Source organism: Sus scrofa, chromosome 8, assembly GCF_054392235.1.
Source record: "Sus scrofa isolate SSC_HxYL_T2T_F1_AM1 chromosome 8, Sscrofa_HxYL_maternal_Yorkshire_Landrace_v2.0, whole genome shotgun sequence".
Lineage (NCBI taxonomy): Eukaryota > Metazoa > Chordata > Mammalia > Artiodactyla > Suidae > Sus > Sus scrofa.
Genome location: NC_139390.1, coordinates 31,705,136 through 31,731,167, shown reverse-complemented (window position 1 = coordinate 31,731,167; position 26,032 = coordinate 31,705,136). Strand labels below are relative to the sequence as shown.

The 26,032-nt window shown below is 40.4% G+C and overlaps 1 protein-coding gene across 20 annotated transcripts in view; it reads left to right on the top strand.

The window, feature by feature from the left end:
- Positions 1 to 26,032, top strand: part of RBM47 (RNA binding motif protein 47) — a 303,668-nt gene that overhangs the window by 15,941 nt on the left and 261,695 nt on the right. For 9 of the 20 annotated variants that reach the window (XM_084971907.1, XM_084971914.1, XM_084971913.1 and 6 more), the window contains exon 2: positions 12,124 to 12,249. The exons of the other annotated variants lie outside the window; for them this stretch is intronic. The gene's annotated coding sequence lies outside the window, so the exon portion shown is untranslated. The remainder of the gene's footprint in view (positions 1 to 12,123; positions 12,250 to 26,032) is intronic. 20 annotated transcript variants of the gene reach the window in all.

Genomic DNA, 26,032 nt, shown 5'->3' with positions numbered 1-26,032 from the left:
TCTACTGAATATTCTAAAATAATCTATATGGGAAAAGAGTCAGAAAAAGAATAAATACATGTGTATGTATAACTGAATCACTTTTCTGCACACCTGAAACTAAATCAACTATACTCCAATATAAAAGAAAAGTACTTTTCCAGGGTCACAAAGCTATTTTTTCTCTTTACTTTTTTAAGCAGCTTTGTTGAGGTAAAGGTGCTGTGCAATAAACTGCATATATTTAACGTATATAATTTGATAAGTTTTGAAATATGTATACCTCTGAGAGATCAGACAGCACAATCAATATGATAAACATATCCATCACCCCCAGTCCTTACCCTCCCCTAGCCCCAGGCAACTACTGATCTGCTTTCTGTCCATATTGATTTGTTTGCATTTTCTAGAATTTTGTATAAATGGGAATCTAATAAAGCCTTAGGCAAAAGGGAAAATCAGTCATACCAACCCTTCCTTTGTTTAAATTTTGGTATTTTGTTCAATAGTTTTTTGGTTTTTTTTTTGTTTGTTTTTTGTTTTTTTTTTTTTTTTGTCTTTTTGTCTTTTTGCCTTTATCTAGGGCCATTCCCACAGCATATGGAGATTCCCAGGCTAGGGGTCTAATCGGAGCTGTTGCTGCTGGCCTACACCAGAGCTGCATCTGTGACCTACACCACAGCTCATGGCAACACTGGATCCTTAACCCACTGAGGGAGGCCAAGGATGGAACCTGCAACCTCATGGTTTCTAGTCAGATTCGTTAACCATGAGCCACGACAGGAACTCCAAGAATTTTTTTGTGTAATGGCGGCACCGACAGCATATGGAAATTCCAGGCCAAGGACTGAATCCAAAGCACAGCTTGACCTATGCCACAGCTGCAGCAACACGGGATCCTTCAACCCACTGCACCAACCAGGGTCAGACTCTTGCTGCCTCAGCGAACTGAGCCACTGCAGTTGAGTTTTTAACCCTGAACTCCTTATTCAAGAATTTTTGCATTCGTTTTGATTTTTTTTAATATTACTTTAAAACATCATTTATCTAGATTACTGAGTTTTTTGTGCCCCTTAAACTTTGTGCCTGGCACCTCACTAACTTCGCTTAATTCACCTTAGTCCTGACCTGAATTCGTATTCTATGTCTTTTTTTTTTCTTGTAGATTGTTAATATGGTAAATTACATTGACCAGTTTTCAAATTTTAGACTAATCTTGTATTCTTCCAATAAATCCCACTTAGTTATGGTGCATTATTCTTTTGGGGATTTAATTTGCAAAAGTTTTATTGATAATTTGTATATCTATGTTCATGAGGGATATTGATTTACAATTTTCTTTTTCATGATGTTTTTCTCTAGCTTTTGGTATCACAATAACGCTGTTCTCATAGAATTAGTTTAAGAAGTATTCAATCTTCTTCACTTTTTTTTAAAAGAAGTTGTGTAGTATTGGTATAATTTCTTATTTAAATGTTTAATCGTATCGAACAATGAAGACATCTGGACCTAGACTTTCTTTGTGCAAAAGTCTTTTCATGACAGATTCAATCTTTTAATAGATATAGGGCTACTCAGGTTCTCAAGTTCTTCCTGAGTGAACTTTTCTAGTTTGTATCTTTCAAGACAGTTATCAATTTCATCCAAATTATCAAATGTATTGGAATAAAGTTATTAATAATATTCTCTTATTATTCTTTAATAGTTATAATGCTTGTGGTGATGTCACCTCTCTTATTTCTTTCTTTCTTTCTTTTTTCTTTTTTTTTGTCTTTTTGCCTTTTCTGGGGCCATTCCTGCGGCATATGGAGGTTCCCAGGCTAGGGGTCTAATCAGAGCTGCAGCCACTGGCCTATGCCAGAGCCATAGCAATGCGGGATCCAAGCTGCCTCTGCGACCTACACCACAGCTCATGGCAACGACGGATCCTTAACCCACTGAGCAAGGCCAGGGATCAAACCCACAACCCCATGGTTCCTAGTTGGATTCATTAAACACTGAGCCACAATGGGAACTCCACCTCTCTTATTTCTAATGTTGGTAATTTGTATCTTCTCTCTTCTTTCTTTTTTTCCTGTTTGGTCTGGCTAAATGTTTATCAGTTTTATTGATCTTCTTAAAGAACTATCTTCTGCTTCCATGAATTTATTTCCAGTTTTTTCGTTTTTTTTTTTAATATTTTTCTATTCCATTGCTTTCCACCAAAATCATTATTATTTTCTTTCTTCTGCTTTCTTTGGAATGAGACTTTCAGAGGCCATGAAAGAGAGAAATACACCTTGCCTCTGTGAAGGAGGTGAGTCATTTGGGTCCAGGAAGCAGACTATGCTACGAAGTCTTCAAGATGGCCTCTAGAGATCCTTGCCTCTTGGTTTTCATGTCCTTGTATAGTTCTCTCCCACATTGTACCGAGATTTATCTGTGTGAACCACAGAATATGGCAGAAGTGATGGCATGTCACCTTCCAGCCTGGGTTATGAAAGACATTGTGGATTGGGCCTCACTCTTTTCCCTTTTTCACTCTCTCTAAGGGAAGCAGCTGCCGTTGTAACAACAACAGTGCGGAAACCCATGTGGTAAAGAATTGAGGCCTCTGGCCAATAGCCAGCAAACACCTGAGGACTCCTTCCAGGAGCACTTGAATGATGCTTGAAAGGGAGCCTTCAACTCCAGAGAAGGCTTCAGGGATCGTAGCCCTTAGTGAGAGCTTATGACCTCATGAGAGATGCCTGAGTCAGAACCATTGAACTCAGCACCTCTGGTATTCCTAAGCAAAGATGCTTTGAGACAATAAATGCTTACTTTAAATCATTAGGCTTAGGGGTAATTATCGTGGATCCATCGATTAATAATACATGTATCTTTGTTCCTCTGTACATAATTGTCTTTTTTTTTTCCCCCTGACAGCTTTCAACATTTTCCTTTTTTTCTTGGTTATTTATCCCTGGTCTAGTTTTCTTCATGTTTCCTGTACTTAGGTTCATTGAACCTCTTGTAACTGGGGGTTTATAGTTTTCTTCAGATTTGGGAATTTTTCAGGTATCATTTCTTCAAGCATTTTTTCCACTTTCTAATCTCTTCTTTCAGTGACTCCAAGTATGCATATTTTTAGCCACTTGAAGTTGTCCCAGAATTCAGTGATGGTATCTTTTTTCCCTAGTTTTTTTCTATGTTTAATTTTGATTTTTTTTTTCTCTTACTATGCTTTTACAGTCATTCATAATGTCTAGTTTGCCTTTAATTCCAAGCATATTATTTTTATTTTTTTATTTCTTTTTGTCTTTTTGCCTTTTCTAGGGCTGCTCCCACGGCATATGGAGGTTCCCAGGCTAGGGGTCGAATTGGAGCTGTAGCCGCTGGCCTACGCCACAGCTACAGCAATGCAGGATCCGAGCCGCATCTGTGACCTACGCCACAGATCACGGCAACCCCGGATCCTTAACCCACTGAGCAAGGCCAGGGATCGAACCTGCAACCTCATGGTTCCTAGTGGGATACATTAACCACTGCGCCATGACGGGAACTCCGCATATTATTTTTAAATCTTGGGCATTTATATTTCTCCTAGAAGTTCAATGTGGGTATAAAAATGTAACTTCCATTCTCTACTAAACATTTCCAGTCTTTTCTCTTGTTTCTTTTTTCTTTCTTTTTTTTTTTTTTTTTTTTTTTTGTCTTTTTATGGCCGCACCCTTGGTAGATGGAGATTCCCAGGCTAGGGTTGAATCAGACCTGAAGCTGGTGGCTTACGCCACAGCCACAGCAACACCAGATTTGAGCCACGTCTGTGACCTACACCACAGCTCATGGCAATGCCGGATCCTTAACCCACTGAGCAAGGCCAGGGATTGAACATGTGTCCTCATGGATATTAGTCAGATTCATTTTTGCTGAGCCACAACAGGAGCTCCTCTTTAGTTTCTTGAATACATGTTCTAATGTCCTTGTCTGTTAATTCTATCACCTGTGTCATTTCTATGTTAGTTTTGGTTTATTTTTGTCCTTTTACTTTATGGATGGTATTATTCTACTTCTTGGCATGCTGGGCAGTTTTTGATTGGATACTAGACATGGTAAAATTTACCTTGTTGAGAGCTGAATATTTTCATAATATTCTAAAAATAAGGATCTTAACTGAGTTCCAGAGCTTTGTTCTGGAACTCCGTTAAGTTTGTTGGAAATAGATCCTCTCAGATCTAACTCCGAAGTTGATTTATTTAGGACCAGAGCAGCACTTAGTCTGGGAATAATCTCCCCCCGCCACTGAGACAAGACTCTTCCTAGTATTCTAACCAGTATCTGTGAAGTATGAGATTTTCCACTCTGCTGTTTGGAATGGGACTGTTTCTGGCCTTTTGTGAGCTCCACAACTGTTTACTTTTCCCTCGAATCCTCTCAGGTGGTTCTTTTCCTGACCTTGTGTAATTTCTCCACCCACTTTCACTGATCAGCACTCAACCAAAACCTAAAGGGGATCCTCTGCAGATCTCCAGAGTTGTATCTCTGGGCTCTGCTCTCTGATCCTGGACTCTGCTCTGTGAATTCTGAGGACCTTGGCTCCCTTGGACAAGTAACTCCATGTCCTCAGCTCCGAGAGACTGCTGGACTCCACTTGGATTCCCAACTTTCTGAGGCCGGGGAATTTTCCCTAGGCAGTAAGCTGGCGATAACTGTGGACTTACTTCATTTGTTTCCCATCCCTCGAGGATCACTATCCTTGGTCGCCCAGTGGCAATATCTTGAATGCTGTTATTTCCTATATTTTGCTTGTCAGTATTTTAGTTGCTTCAGGTGTGAGAGTAAATCAGAGCCTATCACTCCATCTTGACTAGAAGCAGAAGCTATCTAAGACAAAAGATGCATCCTTTAAAAAAAATTTTTTTTTATTGGAGTATATTTGACTTACAATGTTGTGTTAGTTCCAGGCACACAGCAAAGTAAATCAATTATACATATACATATGTCCATTCCTTTTCTGATTCTTTCCCATATTGGGTATTACACAATATTGAATGAATTTGCCTGTGCTATACAGGGGGTACTTGTTATCCATCTATTATATATAGTAATGTTTATATATCAATCCCAACTTCCAAATGTATCCCCCCTCCAACCTTTCCTCTTTGGTAACCATAAGTTTGTATTTGAGGTCTGCGAGTCTTTTCCATTTCATAAATAAGTTCGTTCGTACCATTTTTAAAGATTCCATATATAAGTGATATATAATATTTGTCTTTATCTGACTTACTTCATTTAATATGATAATTTCTAGGTCCATCTATGTTGCTACAAACACTATTAATTCAATCTTTTTTATGGCTGAGTAATATTCCATTGCATGTATATAGCACATCTTCTTCTCCAATCCTCTGCTGGTAGACATTTAGGTTGCTTCCATGTCTTGGCTATAGTGCTACAATGAGCATTGAGGTGCATGTATCTTTTCAAATTCTGTTTTTCTTTGGATATATGCCCAGGAGTAGGATTGCTGAGTCATACAGTAGTTCTATATTTAGTTTTTTAAAGGAAACCATACTGTTCTCCAGTTACACCAGCTTACATTCCCACCAACAGTGTAGGAGGGTTGCCTTTTCTCCACTCCCTCATTGTTTGTAGACTAAAAGGAAAGAAACATCTTGTTCTAAATCATTAAGTTATAGTACCTTAAAAAAAATGGCAAAATAAATAAACATTAAGATAGTATCTGTCTTGGGAGTTCCTGTCGTGGCACAGCAGAAACAAATCCAACTGGTATCCATGAGGAGGCGGGTTCGATCCCTGGCCCCCCTCGGTGGGTCGAGGATCCAGCACTGCCATGACCTGTGGTGTAGGTAGCAGACACAGCTTGGATCCCACGTTGCTGTGGCTGTGGCATAGGCCAGTGGCTGTAGCTCCAATTTGACCCCTAGCCTGAGAACTTCTATATGCCGTGGGTGTGACCCTAAAAAGAAAGAAAGAAAAAAAAAAGAGTACCTGTCTCAGTGAAGATGTAATAACAAAGTACCGTATTCTGGGTTTCTTATAAACAGAAATTTCTCACAATCTGAAGGCTAGAAGTCTGAGATCAGGGTGCCAGCATGGTCAGGGTCTGGTGACAGCCCTCATCTGGGTTCCAGACTGCTGACTTCTTGTTATACCCTCATGGGGGAGGGGGAAAAAAAGTGAGCTAGCTCTCTGTCCCCTTTATATACAGGCACTTATTCACATTCATGAGGGCTCCATTCTCACGACCTAGAAATACCTATTTCCGTCAATACTATTACACTGGGGAGTAGATTTCAACATACATACAAATTTTGGGAGGACACGAACTTTCAGTCTATAACAACACCAAAAACATACTTTGACTCAAAATACAAAATGCTTTTCTATCATCACAGTTATACCGAAATGGAATAGTTTTCCTTGAAAAGTAGTGTGTTCCCTGTTACTGCAGATGTTATAGGCCTTGTCTGGATATTATAAGAAATATGCAAGTAAGGTCAGCAAACCACAGCCCATAAGCCAAATCTGTCCCACCACCTGTTTTTGACACACAGCCGTACACCTTGTTTTATGTGTTGTGCAGGGTGCTTTCATGGTAAATGGCATAATGGAACAATTGTGACAGAGACTGTGCCCTTCAAAGACTAAAATATTTACTCTCTGGCCCTTGACAGAAAAAGTTTGCCAAGCCCTGTTTTAAAGCATCAGATATGGCTGATGTGGCAAAATGACTTCTTTGATCTCTTCCCAAGTTGAGATTCTTTGTGCCTCTGAAATCAGGGAGGGAATAAGGTTATTATCTGGAGCAAGTTTTGCATCTTCCTTCATCACATATCTACGTTTATTTTAATATAATATTCTCCTCCTCACTCCAGATCTTTGGGTAAAGTTGATCCTCCCCAAATATTCCTAAGCTTGTCCCTTAATTTTGCATTTCTCCCCCCACCAGCATATAATCCTTGTGATGCAGTGTCAGTGTATTCCCTTTCCGCCTACGGCTTCTACTCTACTTCTTTTTTCCTTTCCCTTTACCTTCATTCTTTCTGTTCTCCCTTTCTCTTCCTCTCCCCCTACTTCCTCCCAATTTCTCTTTCCCTTCCTTCTCCTCCTCTTCCTCTTCCTTTTATTCAAAAATTATTTATAAACACCATGCCAGACAGTATTCTAGACATTGGGCTGTAGCAGTAATGAGCAGTCTCTGTCATCACAAGGCTTACACTGGTACCTCCATTTGAAAAGCACATGTATTTTATCTTCCTAGGTCAGAAATGAGTGTCACCAAAAAGGGTTTCAGAGAATCCAAGGAAAAATACACTCACCGACTTTCACAATGTAAGAAAACCCAGAATGATTATTCCCTGGCAAGGCAGATTTGCTTTCATAAGCCATGTCACCTGGCTGTTAATCTTAAGTGGGCAAACCTCCTGATGACAATATATTTTTAATATTCAACTAGAATGAGAGAAAAATTGGGCACCACTGTCCCCAAAAAACAACTGCAATGCCGCATGTGATTTCTTATATGTGCCATATCAAAATGTTCTCACATCTAGTTTCTGAAAGAGATTTTCTTTTGAGGATGAAAGATGCAATTACCAAAAGGGCATTTGACAACATAAAGTAAATTTCATTTCAAGAACTACCAATGTCCCATAGCCAATCTTCCTAATTTTATTTTTACTGAAAAATTGCTCTGCTTCAATATCCATGCAAAATCTATCCAATCTAATTTGTTAGTTAATTTTTTTAATAAGTTTATTTTTGTAAATAATACAACAGGATGGTTGAAGAAGAAATCTGTAGTACTTGACTCTTTTTTTTTTTTTGTCTTTTTGCCATTTCTTGGGCCGCTCCCGCGGCATATGGAGGTTCCCAGGCTAGGGGTCCAATCAGAGCTATAGCTGCCGGCCTACACCACAGCCACAGCAACGCGGGATCCGAGCCGTGTCTGCGACCTACACCACAGATCAAGGCAACACTGGATCCTTAACCCACTGAGCAAGGCCAGGGATCGAACCCACAACCTCATGGTTCCTAGTCAGATTCGTTAACCACTGCGCCACGACGGGAACTCCTAGTTAATTTTTTAAACAAGCCTTCTTTAGGAGAATACTTTTTTTTTTTTTCTCATTTTCAATTTTTTCTCAGAAACTTCAATTTAATAGGGGATTAATGTAAATTATGACACTGGAAAATAAGCAATGCTGATTATGGAAGATTATTTAACGGCAATCCACTCAACCCAATAATTTAAAAATGTCTTCATTTCTAAATAGAGCTTTACGCTTTGGATGTGAAACTCCGGTTTACAGAAAACTTCTAAAATGGAATTGCTACAAAGTTCTCCAGTTGTTTCAAAGTTCTCCAGGGACTCGCGCTTGGCAAACCTGCTGGCTCTTTGTTTCTTTGTTCTTTTCTTGAATCCTGCTGCTGTCTGTTCTGTTTCTCTGGGTGTGCAGTTTATACAGTTGTTAAACTGCTTTCCAATTGAAATGTCTGCTCTGGAAAGGTATTAAGTAGGTCTGATGAGTAACTATCTTGACATAACATTGCATCAAATAAACTTTCCAACATTAACTACTGAATAAGGAAATAGCTCTAATCTTGCCTATTACTTCTTTCTACTTTATCTGAACAGAACAACTTAAAATGGACTTTGTTTCTGAAAATATAAGAAAGATATCATATGATAGGTTTATCAGAATTCCTCTTACCTGCTGAAAATAGTACAGGATTATCTACAGATAAAGATTAAGCAAATGATGTGAAAAAATGACCGAGCTTAATGCAACATACAAAGGAAGTTTGTATTATTATATTTTTACTTATTATCCTCAAGATAGGAAAGTTTCCGATTAATTTTTCTCAAGATTAACTGCGTATGGTGTGAGTTCTTATTTAATAAGCTTAATTACTTAGACTTGTGCATTTTCCACTATTTAAATCTGTAATCTTTTGTGCTGCTTCTGTATAAATGATGACAGATAAAATTTTAAATTTAGTATATGCACCTTATACCAAAAAAAAAATATTGGACTTCCTCAAAAAATTGAGTATGGAGTTCCTGTGGTAGCTCAGTGGTTAACGAATCTGACTAGGAACCATGAGGTTGTGGGCTCGATCCCTGGCCTTGCTCAGTGGGTTAAGGATCTGGCATTGCTGTGAGCTGTGGTGTAGGTTGAAGAACTCTTACAACTGAGCAATAGAAAAGTATTGCCATGAGCTGTGGTGTAGGTCACAGATGCACCTAGGATCCCTCATTGCTGTGGCTGTGGCTTAGGCTGGCGGCTGTGGCTCCAATTTGACCCCCAGCCTGGGAACCTCCATATGCCATGGGTGTGGCCCTAAAAAGCAAAAACCAAAAACCAAAAAAAAAAAAACCCACAATGAAATACAACTTCACACCCACTAGGATGATTATAATAATAAAAATAATGATGATAAAGGAAAGTAACAAGTGCTGGTGAGGACACAGAGACATTGGAAACCTTTTACATTGCTGGTGGGAATGCAAATGGTGCAGTTGCTTTGGAAAACAGATTGGTGATTCCTGCAAAAACTAAAACATAAAATTACCATTTTACTCAGCGTTGCATTCCTAGATATATACCCAAGAGAACTGAAAAAAAGATACCCAGACAGAAATTTCGTTGTGAATGTCCGTAGCAGCACTGTTCACAATAGCCAAAAGGTGGAAACGATCCACGTGTTCATCAACTGATGGATGAATAAACAAAATGGGTTTATCTGTACAGTGGACTATTATTCAACCCATGGAAAAGAATCAAGGCTGGGGGAGTTCCCTTCGTGGCTCAGCCGTTAAGGAACCTAACTAGGATCCATGAGGATGCGGGTTCAATCCCTGGTCTCGCTTAGCGTAGGTCACGGATGTGGCTCAGATCCCGAGTTGCTGTGGCTGTGGCGCAGGCCAGCGGCTATAGCTGTGATTCGACCCCTAGCTTGGGAACTTCCATATGCTGTGGGTGCAGCCCTAAAAAGCAAGAAAAAAAAAAAGAGAAAAGAATCAGGGTTGATGGATAATGTGACATGGATGAACTTTGAAAGTATCATGCCAAAGGAGAGAAATAAGACACAAAATGCCACCTATTGGATGATTCCATTTGTATGCAATGTCCAAAATATGAAACTCCATAGAAACAAGAAACAAATTAGTGATTGTCAGGGGATAGGGGAAGGAAGAATGAAGAGTGACTGCTGCTGGACATGGCATTTCTTTTGGGGGTGATCAAAATGTTCTGAATTAGTGGTGATGGCTGTACATCTTTATTACACTAAAACCCACTAAATAGTACATTTTAAAAGGTTGAATTTGAAGCATTAGAGTTATATCTTAATCAAAAAGTTGTTTGAGGAAAAAATGGTAGTGTGTAAGGCTGAGATCAAACCCATATAGACCATGCAAACAAATTAATTTTGCCTGACTCATAAGTATAAAAGTGACATCAGAGTAATTCTTTATAATGCTATTTATTACATGGTATATAGTTACCTGGCTTAAAATTTTAGATATTAAATTATAATTTACTGTAGTTCCCTGGTGGCCCAGCAGTTAAGGATTCAGCATTGTCACCACTGGGGCTAAGGTTTGATCCCTGGCCTGGGAACTTCCACATGCTACAGGTGCAACTGGAAAAAAGAAAAAAGAAAAAGGTTGTAAGTTATTTACCACACTCATGTTAACCTGGGGGAAATATGAATTTGCAATTTATAAAAATTAGAAGGAAGGAGGCCATTGGTTGTTCCAACAAAATTTATCAACTTGATAATAATTTTCATAACCATATTAACAAATATTTATTAAACCTTTACCATTTGTAAGAAATATGATAAGCATTTTGACAGATTTTCTACTAAAAGACCAGTACTATGCTAGGCTCCATGGGGCTTATATAAGAATGGAATGACAGTCCTTGCTTAAAATCTGGTTCAGGAAATAAGACTAAAGTAGATGAAGCACTTAGGGAGCAAGTGTGGCATATATTTTAGGACTGAAAGGTATGTACAGACTCCTAGAGTTGCAGTGTTGAATGTTCCTTAATACTCTTTTATCTCAAATTTCTTTCTGTAGGTCCTGACTTCAGGAAGTAAGTGTGATAGCGTTCTGAAAGGGGACAAACACATCAATCTATTCAAATAAATATTTAGTGAGCCTACTATGTGCCAGAGATCTAAAGCCCACTATTTGAAATTATTACAAAAATGAAAAATGAAAATAAGACACGGTTTATCTATGTGCATCTAGCATTATTGGAAGGAAATAAGAGAGATTCAATAATTTTTTTTTTTTTTTTTGTCTTTTGTCTATTTTAGGGCTGCACCTGTGGCACATGGAAGTTCCCAGGCTGGGGGTCGAATTGGAGCTACAGCTGCCGGCCTACATCACAGCCACAGCAACAGCCACAGCAACTCGGGATCCAAGCCTCATCTGTGACCTATACCACAGCTCACGGCAATGCCGCATCCTTAACCCACAGGGCGAGGCCAGGGATCAAACCCATAACCTCATGGTTGCCAGTCGAGTTCATTAACCACTGAGCCACGATGGGAACTCCTCAGTAATCTTAAAGCAGGCCTTTTTCATTGTAGAATTTTCCTATCCTGTGATAGCCTGTTAACAGAATGGAGAAGCAATGAAATTTGTGGTTAGGAAACATCAGCGTTCCTCAGGGGACCCATGTATTCACATACATATGTATTTATATGTTCCTGTTACCAAAGAGATATTCAAATTGGGTGCTATAAATATTTAAATCAGAATTTAATGCTATTTTTCAGGGTAGACAGCTTGAGATTAAACTACCATTAACTGGAGTTCCCGTCGTGGCACAGCGATTAAAGAATCCGACTAGGAACCATGAGGTTGCGGGTTCAATCCCTGCCCTTGCTCAGTGGGTTAAGGATGCAGCGTTGCCATGAGTTGTGGTGTAGGTCACAGATGTGGCTCGGATCCCGCGTTGCTGTGGCTCTGGCATAGGCCAGTGGCTACAGCTCCGATTAGACCCCAGCTCCGATTAGACCCCTAGCCTGGGAACCTCCATATGCTACAGGAGGGGCCCTAGAAAAGGCAAAAAGACACACACAAAAAAATAATAATAATAATAAACTACTATTAACTCTACCATTAATTTTTTTCCCCAGAAAGAACATAATGGATTCTGGATTCTGTAGTCGGAAATTGACCAAGGTTCTCACCTGTAGTCACTAGCTATGTAAGCTTTGGCAAGTCATTTTATCTCTCAGCTTCAGTTTCCTCATCTCTAAAAGGTAGGTGACAATATTTCCTGCCTTGCTGGGTTGCCCTGAGTTCAAGGGTAATGTAAACAATGGTTTTACCATTACACCTGGCACTTCATAGTCTTCAATTAACTTTAAGTGGGATTTGGGGGGGGGGCAAGTTTAATTAATCTTCCCTTTTCTCCAGTTATAATTCACAAAGCAGCCATGGAGTTCTTGGAAATTGCACATGTATTTTTCCCTTACAATAATGTCTATTATGTTTTCACTATAATTTTTCATTACATATTAATGAAAACAAAAAGTAAAAGTCTTAAAAAGTCTTAAAAATTAAAAGATGGGTTTTGGAGTTCCCACTGTGACACAGTGGGAACAAATCTGACTACTATCCATGAGAATGTGGGTTCGATCCCTGGCCTTGCTCAGTGGGTTAAGGATCCCAAGTTGCTGTGGCTGTGGTACAGGCTGGAAGCTGCAGCTCCATTTCAGCCCCTAGCCTGGGAACTTCCATATGCCACGGGAGTGGCCCTAAAAAACAAATAAACAAACAAAAAGATGGGTTTTGACTGGGAACAATAAAACACTGTATGTAAGACAAGCATCACAATGATCCAAGTTCCTTGAGATCACAGCAGAAGAAACTCATATTTAGAAAACAGAGAGGACTTAGGCAGAAGGGCACACACCTGAATCAGCTGTAGCAGAACAGGAGGTTCTTTGAAGCACAGCGAGAGTTTTGCTTCTGGCAACAGAAACCAACACTCATAAAATTGTAAATTCTATAAAAAAGTGAGTAGGCATCCTTTCAAAGTTAAGCAAAATAAAACACAAGAGAGTTTCATAATTTGCCGTGAGTCAAGTAATATTCTTACTTTATTTATTTATTTTTGTTTTGTTTTGTTTTTTGCTTTTTAGGGCCACTGCGGCATATGGAAGTTCCCAGGCTAGGGGTCCAATTGGAGCTACAGCTGCCAGTCTACAGCACAGCCACAGCAACAAGGGATCCTTAACCCACTGAGTGAGGCCAGGGATCAAACTCACAACTTCATGGTTCCTAGTTGGATTCGTCTCCGCTGCGCCACAATGGGAACTCCCTAATATTCTTATTTTAAAAGTTAGTAGTAGGTCCAGGCTCAATATTTCTCACAGTGAACTTGCTAAGGAAGATGAATTCCATAAAGACATAAAGTAGATTAGTGTTTGCCGGGGGCTGGGGATAGGGAGTGGGTGGGAAGTGTCTGTTAATGGATATGGGGTTTCATGATGAAAATCAATAGGGTAGTGAAGAGAAGAGACATGGTTCCTACCCTCATGGAGATTAGGATCAGTGAGGGAGTCAGACAAGTAAAACAGTCTTTGCAGAACAGAGTGTCAAATGCAATGGTAGAAGAGGTAAAGGAAGCCAGTTCAGTGGCATTTATGAAGGAAGTAGTTTCTGTGGATGAGTAAGAGTCAGAGAAGGAGGGATGAGAGGCAGCAGGAAGTGAACTATGCTATTCTTGGTACAGGAAACAGTATGTTCAGAGGCCAGAGATGCAGCACCTGAAATGTTTAGGGACCTGAAAAAAATTAGATTAATGGGAACAGGGTGAGAAACAGGGAAAGATCCCAGATGGAGGTCAGATCACACAGGAGTTCATAGGTCAGATCAGGAAGCTGGCACTCTATTCCCAAAACAAAGGAGAAACATGTAGAATTTTGGGTTTGTTTGTTTAATTTATTTTTAGGGCCACACTTAGGGCATATGGAATTTCCCAGGCTAGGGGTCAAATCGGAGCTAAAGCTGCCATCCTACACCACAGCCACAGCAAGGGGGGATCTGAGCTGCGTCTGTGACCTACACCACCGCTCAAGGCATTGCCAAATCCTTAACCCACTGAGCAAGGCCAGAAATTGAACCCACATCCTCATGGTTGCTTGCCGGATTCGTTACCATTGAGCCACAATGGAAACTCCAAAAGGTTTTAAGTAGGCAAGTGACGTCATCTGATTTGAGTTTTTGAGAAATCACTGCAGAATAGAGTCTGGATTAGGGTGAACAAGCCTGGAACCAGGCAGACTAGTTCAGAGGGATGATCTTGGTGAGAGATAGTGTGACTGAACCAGGGTGGTGGCGTTGAGGATGATGAGAAGTAGACCTAAGGAAGAGAGATTTTGGAAGTAGAACCAGCAAGACTTTGTGATTAACTGGAATGAGATATGAGAGAGAAGGAGGCAAGGATTATCCCATTTCTGGCATAGGCAACTCGAGGCTGTTTACTGAGCTAAGAGCACAGAAGGGGAGGAGATTTGGGGAGATTTCAGTTTTAGAAATGTTAGGCTTGAGGTGCCTCTGAAGATATCCACAGGAATATGCCTAGTGGGCAGTGAGTGGTACATGTCTAAGCTCAAAAAGCTGGCCTGGAGCCACGGACCAGTGAGTCTAGAGATGGTAATGGAAGCCATGGAAAGAGATGAGAGCCTGAGAAAGTAGAATGAGAAGGGAAGGGATCTCAAAATAGAATTGTGAGGAACACCAACAAGTAAGAAGAAAACCAAAGGGAAGAGACTGAAAAGGAGCCAAAAGCCAAGAGGAAGGGGATCAGAGAATCGTTGTGTCACAGAGGCCAAAGAAAGGAAGAAGTGGTCAAATGTGTCAAAATCTGAAGATAAGTCAGTAGGAGAAGGACTGAGAATTCTCGGTTGAATTTAGTAACAAGGAAGTTGTTGGTAACTTTGCAATTTCAGAAGAAAAACAGATTAGGTAAATGAGTGATCTGAAGATGTTAGCGGAAATAATTCTTTGAAGAAATGGGACTACAAGCGACATCACTGGAGAGAAGTGTGGAGTCCAATGAAGTTTTCTTCCAACAAACTAACAAACAGTGGGAGGGAGTTAGCTGGGTTTAAATGATAAAAGGAACTAGCCAATGAAAAGGGAGAAGATGAAGATGCAAGAGAGGATGGTTTTAATCGATAAAATAAGATTATCACAAAAGGCAGACGATATTCAGTGTAGATAGGAGGAGGAAGAAAAGACATCTCTTTCATTGTAACAGAGAGAGAAGGAGAGGCTATTTTGGATGCATTTAGTTTTCTGGGCTTCATCTCACAGTGTTTGCTGAGCCAGCCCCTGCCAGCTCACAGGAGCCAATTGTTAAATTTTCAGGAATTTTGAGATCTGGTTAACACGTTAATAGCTTGAATTCAGCCACAGTAGGGATTTTTACACCATGGAAATTGGCAAACACTACAAATCAGAACTCTCCTACATCCCACCCCCAGATTGTCACTTATTAGGCATTTACCAGCACACCCATGGAGGGTAGGAAAGTAAAATCGCTCCTATCTGAATAGCGCTGTCTACTCATTTGGGTAAGAAGACAGTTTGCATGCTGGTGTCAAATGTTTGAGGAATGTGATGAAAGGTTGAATCCTGTGAAGCATGGTAAGACAGAGAGAGACACCTAGGAAAATGTGAAATGATTTCCAGGCTATATTGTGGAACCAACTGAGTTTGAAGACCATTGGTTTCTGCTGGAATCAATACATGCAAGCTGTACAACTTCTCCTGCAATCTCAGCCTGGGAATCTCAGCAGAGAAAGGGATAGGTAGTTTGGTCCAGAGTCAGCCTTTTGCCTGGCAGTTGTGATGGAAGAACTAAATGGAGAAAGGATGACAAAGCTATTTGCAAGAAAGTAGCTGCAGTGATGGGCCATGGAGCCTAAACTGTAAAGGAAGAGAGGTGAAAAAAGAGGGTGATAAGTAAGAGAAGGGGGAGAAGTCATGTTTTCCTGGAGTGTGTCCTGTTTTCCTGCTTTGAGTCCTCTTGCGATTCTGGTCTTGTCTTTACAATTTGATCCTCCCATTTGGCAATGCCACTTTTAGAACCTAACATCCAGATCCAGGCCCCTCAATCTTATAGAATTTTCCAGCTACATCTGACCATCAAATACTGTATTGTCGTTCTTATTTTATTTCATTTATTTTATTTATGTATTTATTCATTTTGGCAGCACCCGTGGCATGCGGAAGTTCCTGGGCCGTGGATTGAACCTGTGCCACAGCAGCAACTCACACCACTGCAGTGACAATCCCAGGTCCTTAACCCCCTGTGCCACAGGAGAACTCCCTTGTTGTCCTTATCTTAGACATCATATTTTAGAGATTGCAGTACCCAGTGTCATCGGAAGGGCTTAATAATGTTATTAACCTGCAGGATAAATGAGTGTTATTAACCAGGCAGGGATAGGTAGATTTTTTCAACATTTCAGTGGGAATGATCTGATATTTGAAAATCTTTGGTTATCATTTTGATCAACATCCCCAATGAATAATCATTGATATTCTGTAGTATATATGATCATTGTAGATCAGCAATAGTGCATATAATTGCCATGAGGATCTCATTTTGCAAATTATTAGAATATAAAAGTATTAAGTAACGGGAACTTAAGAGTTAATGTAAAATCTCAAAATGGCCTTCGAATAAGCTTATTTTCTTGGCGTAAGTTAACCACCGGGAGGAAAATTTTTTCTGGATTATAGAGAATTTGCTACAGGGTATGACCAGAAGCTGACTTATTGATGGGACTATTAACTGGGAGAACCACAGGAAAGAACAAATCAGCTATTACAAGACAAGACTCAGTGGCAAAGGAACTATGACTTTAATTTCAAATGACAGTGAGTTTTTATAGCTGATACCTGCTTTAATCTTCCAAAGCATCTTAAAGAGTGTAACTGCCAGAAATCTGTGTACCTGGTGGACTACATTCCCCATGACACCCTTTCCCTTTACCATTAAGTAAATTAAATATAGAGCCAGTATTTAAGTTCTCAGTACATATATGTTGTAGGAATTTTCTCTCTGGATTAAAAATGTCATTTCAGTGAGATAACTGAATCGATGGTACTCTTGTGTTTGCAATTCATCATGATTAGTGCCAGATTCAATAAATATAATTCATTGTTCTCCCTACCCTGAGATTAGCTGGATGTCATGACTTTGAAATAGCTGGACTCCCTGGTGCTGCAGGTATAAATCTTGCCCATGTAACTTACATTCTTTCTTATGAAGTAAGCCAGAGTGCATGGCATGTACTTTTCACACCTAGGAAGGCACTTCTTCCTCCCTCAAAGTGATTACATCATTCATTTCCTGCTTGAATAGCTAACCCCTCAAAAATATAGCAAATGGAGCTCTTGGTTTTAGTCACCTCACAATAGATTTTTTTTTTCTTACCCCCCCACCCCCATCCACTTTGTCTTTTTTAACCTTGAAGTATTTGGATGTGCGGTACGAGGAAAAACTATCCCAGAGAGCAGGAAGTATGCAGAGAATTTTCTTTCTCATGTCACTCTTCACAATGGCCAGTGAGGGGAGTTACAGGAACAATTTCAGGTGTCTGAGCTGAGACCCTGGCGAGCATCCATCTCACAGTCTCTTGCACTGGACTTTCTGGGTAACTCAGCTAGTATTTTACTGTTGTGTACCAGTGTGGTTTGCCTTTCATCTAACAGTTTGCTCACCAGAAATTCATTGTGAACTTCAAAGTAAAAAATCTACAGGAATGGTGGGGCACTGGAAATGAAGTGAGTTTCTATGCCCAGGTGGCATAAAAATCTAATTGTAGCTGGGAGCAGCCCAAGCCCCCTTAATGCGGATAAGACAGCATTCAACTGGCTTCAATAAAAAGGGACTTAAATGAAAGGGAGGTGGCCTTGAGAGCCGCCCGCCAGGACTGAGAAGGCCATTGTTCTAAGTTCTCCCAGGGCTTATGGAGATTGACAAGGCACCTGCTGCCTTCCAGAGTTGAACGTTCAGGGCAGCCATGAAAAAACCCAGGGCTGGGACACTCCCCTAGCCTCCAGCCCGCAGCCATGCAGGTGCTGGAGATTCAAATGTGGGGAGAAGGTGTAGGAAGAGCCCTCAGGAGGGATCTGGAGAGACTGTGTCCACTCTGTGAGCCACCTGGCACAGCTCTCTCTCCCCTTTAAATTACGTTTCATGCTTCTTAGCTCCAACCAAGGCTTTCTGTGGTCTTCTGTGGAAACCACCTACTAGTAACGTGGAATCTCTGACCATTTTCACAGATAAGGTCTCACTTCATTCACTTAGTTTTGGGACCAGGATCAATGATTATGTATCCTGCTTAGTGCCTCGATCCTGCTACCCCAGTCCCCATCCTGGCTGCACAAAACAATACTTTGCTGTTTGTGGCAAAAGAGACTAAAAATCAGTAATCACTAATTTTCTCAATGTGGAGGTCAAATTCTAATTTCAGTTATTTTAAAAATATAATTTGAATAAATTATGATCCCCTGCTTTGCTTATTATAGTATAGAACAGACTATACTGTATGAAGGAGGGAATCTGGTCCTGAGAGTAGGAGATGCAGATTTTAGTTCTGACTATGCCGCTTAATAGCTCTATGATCTTGGACACACCACATAGTTTGGGAAGACTTAAGTATTCTCCCGACGAAAATGAGGAGGGTGGACAAGACTCCAGACTTGAGAGTCAGACAGAGCAGGATTTTAATCCTGGCCATTTCGTGTATTAGCTAGATGATTTTAAGCAAGTGACTATTAGTCTCATTTGAAGGCTTTAATGAGATAAAGTACATGAAAGCCTTAGCATCATTCTTAGAATGTAATAAGCACTCAACAAAGAAGAGTTATGATAACATGATAATGATCATAAGTACTATGTTTCTATTAAGGGCTTTTTTTTTTTTTAAATTCTCAAAGTCGATGACCTCACTCTGAGAAGTTGTGACCAGCTGCTCTGAATGTACCTGTTCATTTGATCCTGTGCTTCTTCAGACTGAAATCATAGAGAATTTTTCAAAGTGTTTATTTTTTTTCATATTTCTATAGTAACAGCAAGCAATGTGATTATAGACATCATGATAAATACAGTCATGGGCTGACTTCCTGTTTTGGGTCATCGTGTAACACATACTAGAAAATCTATAAAGGTTAACATTTGGTTTTGGTGGCAGTGCTCAGAGTGAAACAAGAGAGCTCTTGTCATAAAACTGACTTGGAATTTTCTTTTAATTTACAAGTTTTGAAAATGTTCTCTCTAGAATGTTTAAGCTTAGTTCAAAATTATTCTCAGGCAGGAGTTCCCTGGTGGCTCAGTGGGTTAACACTCTGGCATTGTCACCAATGTGGCTTGGGCACTGCTGTGACAGAGCTTCAGTCTCTGGCCTAGGAACTTCCATATGCTGCAGGTACAGTCCAAAAAACCCAAACAAACCAAAAACCTCCACAAAACTTAAAATGTTAAAAAAAATTCTCAGACAATTATAATTACTAGAAATGAGCAGTATTCACCAGCCCTGCAACTAGAATGGCAAAAAGATTTAATTTATTGAATAAGTATTGAATGCCCATGGCATGCCAGGCACCGCTCTAACTGTTGCAACACAGCAGTGAATAAAACAGACCAAAGCTGGAGTTCCTGTCATGGCTCAGGGGTAACAAACCCAACCAGTATCCATGAGGATGGGAGTTGGATCCCTGGCCTCACTCAGTGGGTTAGGAATCAAGCGTTGCCATGAGCTGTGGTGTAGGTCGCAGACTCGGCTCAGATCTGGCGTTGCTGTGGCTCTGGCGTGGGCCAGTTGCTACAGCTCCGATTCCACCCCTAGCCTGGGAACCTCCACATGCTGTGGGTGTGGCCCTAGAAAAGACAGAAAGACAAATATATATAGAGAGAGAGAATACATGTGGCTCTCATTATATTTCTGCATAACAGTGCTGATACAGTGTTTTGTCCTGACTTGGGTCCATGTAACACCACAAACTTCTTAACCAGCACGGGCAGGAGGCAACACTGAAAAAACAAAAATGTGCTGGCTTCTTCTTTGACATTCTCTTCGTCGAGGTACTGCCTGATCCCTCAGTCTTCTGTCTGGAACTCCTGTTCTTAGACACCTTTCATGGAGCTGTTTCCAGGTAGTTTTTCCATGCTTCAAATCTGTCCCATCCTATCAGAACTTGATGGTTCAGAGTCCCATTTCTGTGAGCCATTTAGCTTTCTAAAATGTTAATAGATTCTGATAGTTTAGGATATCATCCTTAAAATGTGTTCATTAAATGCATCTACCCTGTAATAAAATACCTGAGCTGAGAGAAATCGACCTCAAGTAGTGGTGATTTTGTGCTCCGGGAAGGGAACTGGAGCACTCTTTCTTCCTGGCGTAGCGGCATGGAGACTATGATCCCACCTTGTCCACAGATGTCCGTTGTGATCAATTGGCCAAGCCCTCCCTCTGCATCCTTCCTCCCTCCCTCGGATTTGGACACCTTCTCACAGTTCACACAGTGTTCTCACAGGTTTCTCGTTCCTCACGAAACAAGTAAGGATGGAGTTTTAAGTTGGTGGAAATAGATTTTTAAAATAAGGCCGTGGAATTCCCGTCGTGGTGCAATGGAAATGAATCTGACTATTATCCATGAGGACTCGGGTTTGATCCCTGGCCTCGCTCAGTGGGTTAAGGATCCGGTGTTGCCATGAGCTGTGGGCTTGGATCCTGCATTGCTGGGGCTGTGGTTCAGGCTGGCAGCTATAGGTCCGATTCAACCCCTAGGCTGGGAACTTTCACATGCCTCAGGTATGGCCCTAAAAAGCAAAAAATAAAAATAAATAAATAAATAAAGTAAGGCCAGGAAGCACACGGTCTTCTGGCTATTGAGGTCTGTGGAGCAGACGTGGAGGAGGGGCCCCAGAAGATCCATGGGAATGGTGGAGAACAGTGGAAAAGGGAAATGAATAGAATTGTCCTAAAGGTCTTAGCTGTGGGATGGCAGGGAATTTAGTGGGGGCAGGGCGGTGTGGGGAGGCAGGAGGGCTGAATTAGAACATTATAGCAGGAGTTATATTGCATCTCAGGGGGTAAATTATTTACAAATAATACCGAAGGCAAAATATTCTGAAATAGAGAGCAGGGAAAGGGATAGAATGGGAAGATATGCAGGAGATACTCCAAATAACAAAGGGAATAATGGAAAGTATATTAACTTGTTGAAATGAGCAAACATAGAGAAAGAGGAAAAGAAAAAAACAAAATCTAAATTAAATGGATCAACATCGTGTAAGATAACATTAAATGTGATAAGCTGAATGTATCCATTAAAAAGCAGAAACTGCCAGATTTGGTGAAAAGCAAAATTCAGCCCTACAAGGAACATGCTTAACAAAGTATCGAAGAAAGCAATATGCAAAGGAGAAAGCAGGCTGGTAACATCAAACAGTTGAAATTAAGATAGAAGCCACCAGATTTCCAACTGTAGATCAGAGGGTTAAAGACCTAACATTGTCTCTATGAGGATGTGGGTTTGATCCTTGGCCTTTCTCAGTGGGTTAAGGATCTGGCATTGCCTCAAGTTGCAGCATAGGTCACAGATGCAACTCGGACCCAGTTTGCTTGGACACAGCTGTGGCATAAGCTGTAGATGCAGCTCTGATTTGACCCTTGGCCCAGGAACTTCCCTATGCCACAGATGCAGCTGTAAAAAAAAAAATAAAAAAAAAAAAAAGGATTGATAGCACCAAACAAGATGAAGAACATTATGTAAGCACATCAAAATAGGTAAATAGAATTTAAAAGTTTAAGATTTATTTATAAAAATAAAGGACTTAATCATCATTAGAAAATAAAAATAAGCATTAAAGGAACTAAGAATCTACTTTAAAGAATTAACAAAAAAAAAAAAAAGAAAACAAAATAACCAGAGAGGGCGTTCCCGTCGTGGCACAGTGGAGACGAATCCGACAAGGAACCGAGATTGTGGGTTCAGTCTCTGGCCTCATTCAGTGGGTTAAGGATCCAGCGTTGCTGTGGGCTGTGGTGTGGGCCGGCAGCTGTAGCTCTGATTGGACCCCTAGCCTGGGAACCTCCATGTGCCACGGGTGTGGCCCTAAAAAGACAAAAAAAGCCAAACAAACAAACAAACAAAAAAAACAGAAATAAGGAAGAAGTATTAAGGCTAGAGGCCAAAACAAATTAAATAAAAACCAAAAATTATGAGTTCCTATCATGGCTCAGCAGTAACGAACCCGCCTAGTATCCTTGAGTATTCGAGTTCGAACAGTGACCTTGCTCAGTGGGTTAAGGATCCAGTGTTGTTATGGTGTATGTAGGTCACAGACGTGGCTCAGATCCTGCATTGCTGTGGCTGTGGTGAGGGTGGCAGCTGTAGGTCGGATTTGACCCCTAGCCTGGGAACTTCCAGATGCCTCAGGTTCAGCCCTAAAAACAAAACCAAAAAAAAAAAAAAAAAAAAAAGATAGGACAAATACATCTAAAATCTGATGCTGCTTTGAAAAGATGAATGAAATAGACATTTTCCCCCTTCCCCTTTTCCCTCCTCTTACATGGCAAGAAGGATAAAGACGCAAAATGAAGAATGAGAAAGAAATCACATCCCCAGATACAGGAAAGATTAAAGGCATAGTGACAGAGATTGCTTCCTGCAATTCTATGGTTGCAGTTTGAAATTTTAGAGGAAATCAATGATTTCCTGGTAAAAAAAAACGAGTAAAATTAACCCCCAAAGAAGCAGAAAATGTGAACAGACCAATTACTATAAAAGAGAAACAGTGATTTGAAATCTTCTATCAAAAAAAGGCCACCATATGGCTTTCTCTCAGAGTTTATCTGACTTTAAGAGATAATTACCAAGTTATTTACCATTCCAGATGAAACTCTCCTAATTCACTGTATAAAACAGCAAACTTTGGAGTTCCCGTCGTGGCGCAGTGGTTAATGAATCCAACTAGGAACCATGAGGTGGCGGGTTCGATCCTGAACCTTGCTCAGTGGGTTAAGGATCCAGCGTTGCAGCTGTAGGTCACAGATGCGGCTAGGATCCCGAGGTGCTGTGGCTCTGGCGTAGGCCGGCAGCTACAGCTCTGATTAGACCCCTAGCCTGGGAACCTCCATATGCCGAAGGAGCAGCCCTAGAAAAGGCAAAAAAAAAAAAACACAGCAAACTTTTAATACCCAAGCCTGAAAAATATAGTGTAATAACATAAAGTACAGACGAATCTCACTTATGAGTGTAGATGCAAAAATTCAAAGTAAAATATTAGCAAGCAAATCTAACTATGTAGCAAAAGAATAATATGCTATGGCCAAACAGGATTTATTCCAGAATATAAAAATGGTTCATTATCAAATAATCTGGTATATAGTCTCTTACATCAATAAAGGAGGAAAATATAAGCATATAGATAAATGCTAAAAAAAACGTATTCAATAGAATTCAGCAGCCACTCCTGATAAAATCTCTTAGAAAAATGACAATAGAAGGAAACCATTTAAATACGTTTAAGATTAGCAAAACTCAGCAAGGCAATGGTAAATCACTAAAACCATTTCAATCAAAAGCAGGATACTACCATTACCAATTTTATTTACATTGCCTTAAAGGTTTTGACAAGCAAAGAAATTAAAATAACTGTCATCTATCTAGGAGAAAATGAAAAAGAACCCCCACTATACACTAATAGAAAATACATTCCTGGAAGATTAAAAACTTAGATGTAAAAATACAACCAATATAGATATCACACAAAGAAATCCAGGTTATTGGACATACAATCTTAAGATTGAGAGGGAGTTCCCGTTGTGGCTCAGCAGAAATGAATCCAACTAGTATCCATGAGGATTCGGGTTCCATCCCTGGCCTCGCTCAGAGGGTTAAGGATCTGGCATTGCTGTGATTGTGGTGTAGGCCGGCATCTGTAGCTCTGATTCGACCCCTAGCCTGGGAACTTACATATGCCGTGGTTGCAGCCCTAAAAAACAAAAAATAAAATAAAAATATAAAATAAAGCGTGAGGGATTTTGTCTCTTTCACTCTTTTTTTTTTTTTTTTTTTTTTTTTTTTTTTTTTTTTTTTTTTTGCTACACTCTCTGCCCTGCTGCCACAGAGACAACGCTGGCTCCTTAACCCACTGCACCACAGCAGGAACTCCGGGAACATCTCTTTCTAACCATAACCAAAACTTCCAAAGCTCCTAAAGAATAGATAGCTGACTGTATAAAAATGGCTGTCTTTGTATGACAGAAGACATAAAGCAAGAAACAAACAATGTACTTGGAAACATACTTTTATCCTTTTTTTTCCCCCCCTAGGTGCATTATTTACACATTCAGGTGGGGAAAAGGCTATTTTCTCTATTGAACACAAATCCTGTAAGAGCTAGAGAATCTCTGAGGAAAAAGAAAGCACGTTAACACAATATAGGGTCTCCTTAAATTACACTCATTCACACTAGGTGTGGTCCATGTGTCCTAAATTAAGAATTCCTCAATAACAACAACAAAAACAGATAACTGCATTTAAAATAAATGAGCTGAAGGAGTTCCCTAGTGGCTCCATGGGTTAAGGATATAGTGTTGTCACTGTTGTGGCTCTGGTTACAGCTGTGGCGGGGGTTCGATCCCTTACCTGGAACTTACATGTGCTTCAGGTGCAAACAAAACAAAACAAAAAGAGCTGAAAACTTGAATAGATATTTCTCCAAAGAAGACACAAAAATGGCCAACAGCATATGAAAAAAATACTCGGCATCACTAATTATCAGGGAAATGCACATTAAAACCACAATGAGGAGTTCCCATTGTGCACAGTGGGTTAAGAATCTGACTGCAGCAGCTTGGGTTGCTGCGGAGCTGTGGGTTCTATCCCAGGCCCAGCACAGTCGGTTAAAGGATACTGCATTGCTGTTGCCTCGGCTCCTGTCATGGCCGTGGCTAGGATTCAATCCCTGTCCTGGGAATTTACATATGCCTGAATATGGCCGTAAAACAACAACAACAACAGCAAACCCCCCACAATTTTTTATTTTGTTCATTATTATTTTTTTTTTGGTCTATTTGTCTTTTCCAGGGCCAATCCCACAGCATATGGAGGTTCCCAGGCTAGGGGTCTAATCGGAGCTGTAGCCACCAGCCTGTGCCAGAGCCACAGCAACTCAGGACCAAGCCGAGTCTGGGACCTACACCACAGTTCATGCAACGCTGAGCAAGGCCAGGGATCGAACCCGCAACCTCATGGTTCTTAGATTCGTTATCCACTGGGCCATGATGGGAACTCCAAAAACCCCACAGTTAAATATTGCCTCACACCCACTACTATAAAAAAATAAAAAAAAATAGAAAACACATATTTTGATAAGTATGTACAGAATCTGGAACTCTTGTGCACTTTTGGTAGGAATTTAAAATAGCGTAGCTGCTGTGGAGAGCAATATGCCAGTTTCTCAAAAATGTAAAAATATGGAGTTCCCATTGTGGCACAGGGAAAGCAAACCTGCCTAGTATCCATGAGGACTAACCCTGGCCTTGCTCAGTGGGTTAAGGATCCAGCGTTGCTGTGAGCTGTGATGTAGGGTGCAGACGTGCCTTGGATACCGAGTTGCTGTGGCTGTGGTGGAGGCTGGCAGCTGTAGCTCCAGTTCGACCACTAGCCTGGGAACCTCCATATGTCATGGGTGTGGCCCTTAAAAAAAAAAAAAAGCAAAAAAGGAAATGTAAAAATAGAATTATCATATGATCCAGCAATTCCACTTCAGGGTATATTATCAAAAGAATTGAAAGCAGGATCTCAAAGAGATGTTAGTACATCCATGTTCACAGCAGCGTTATTCGTAACAGCCAGGAGGTGGAAGCCACCCAAAAGTCCCTCAGCGAATGAATGCATAAACAGAATGTGGTATACACATACAATATATTACAATATAGTATAATGTTATGTACAAATACAATATTATTCAGCCTTAAAAAAGAAGGAAATTCTGATATGCTACAA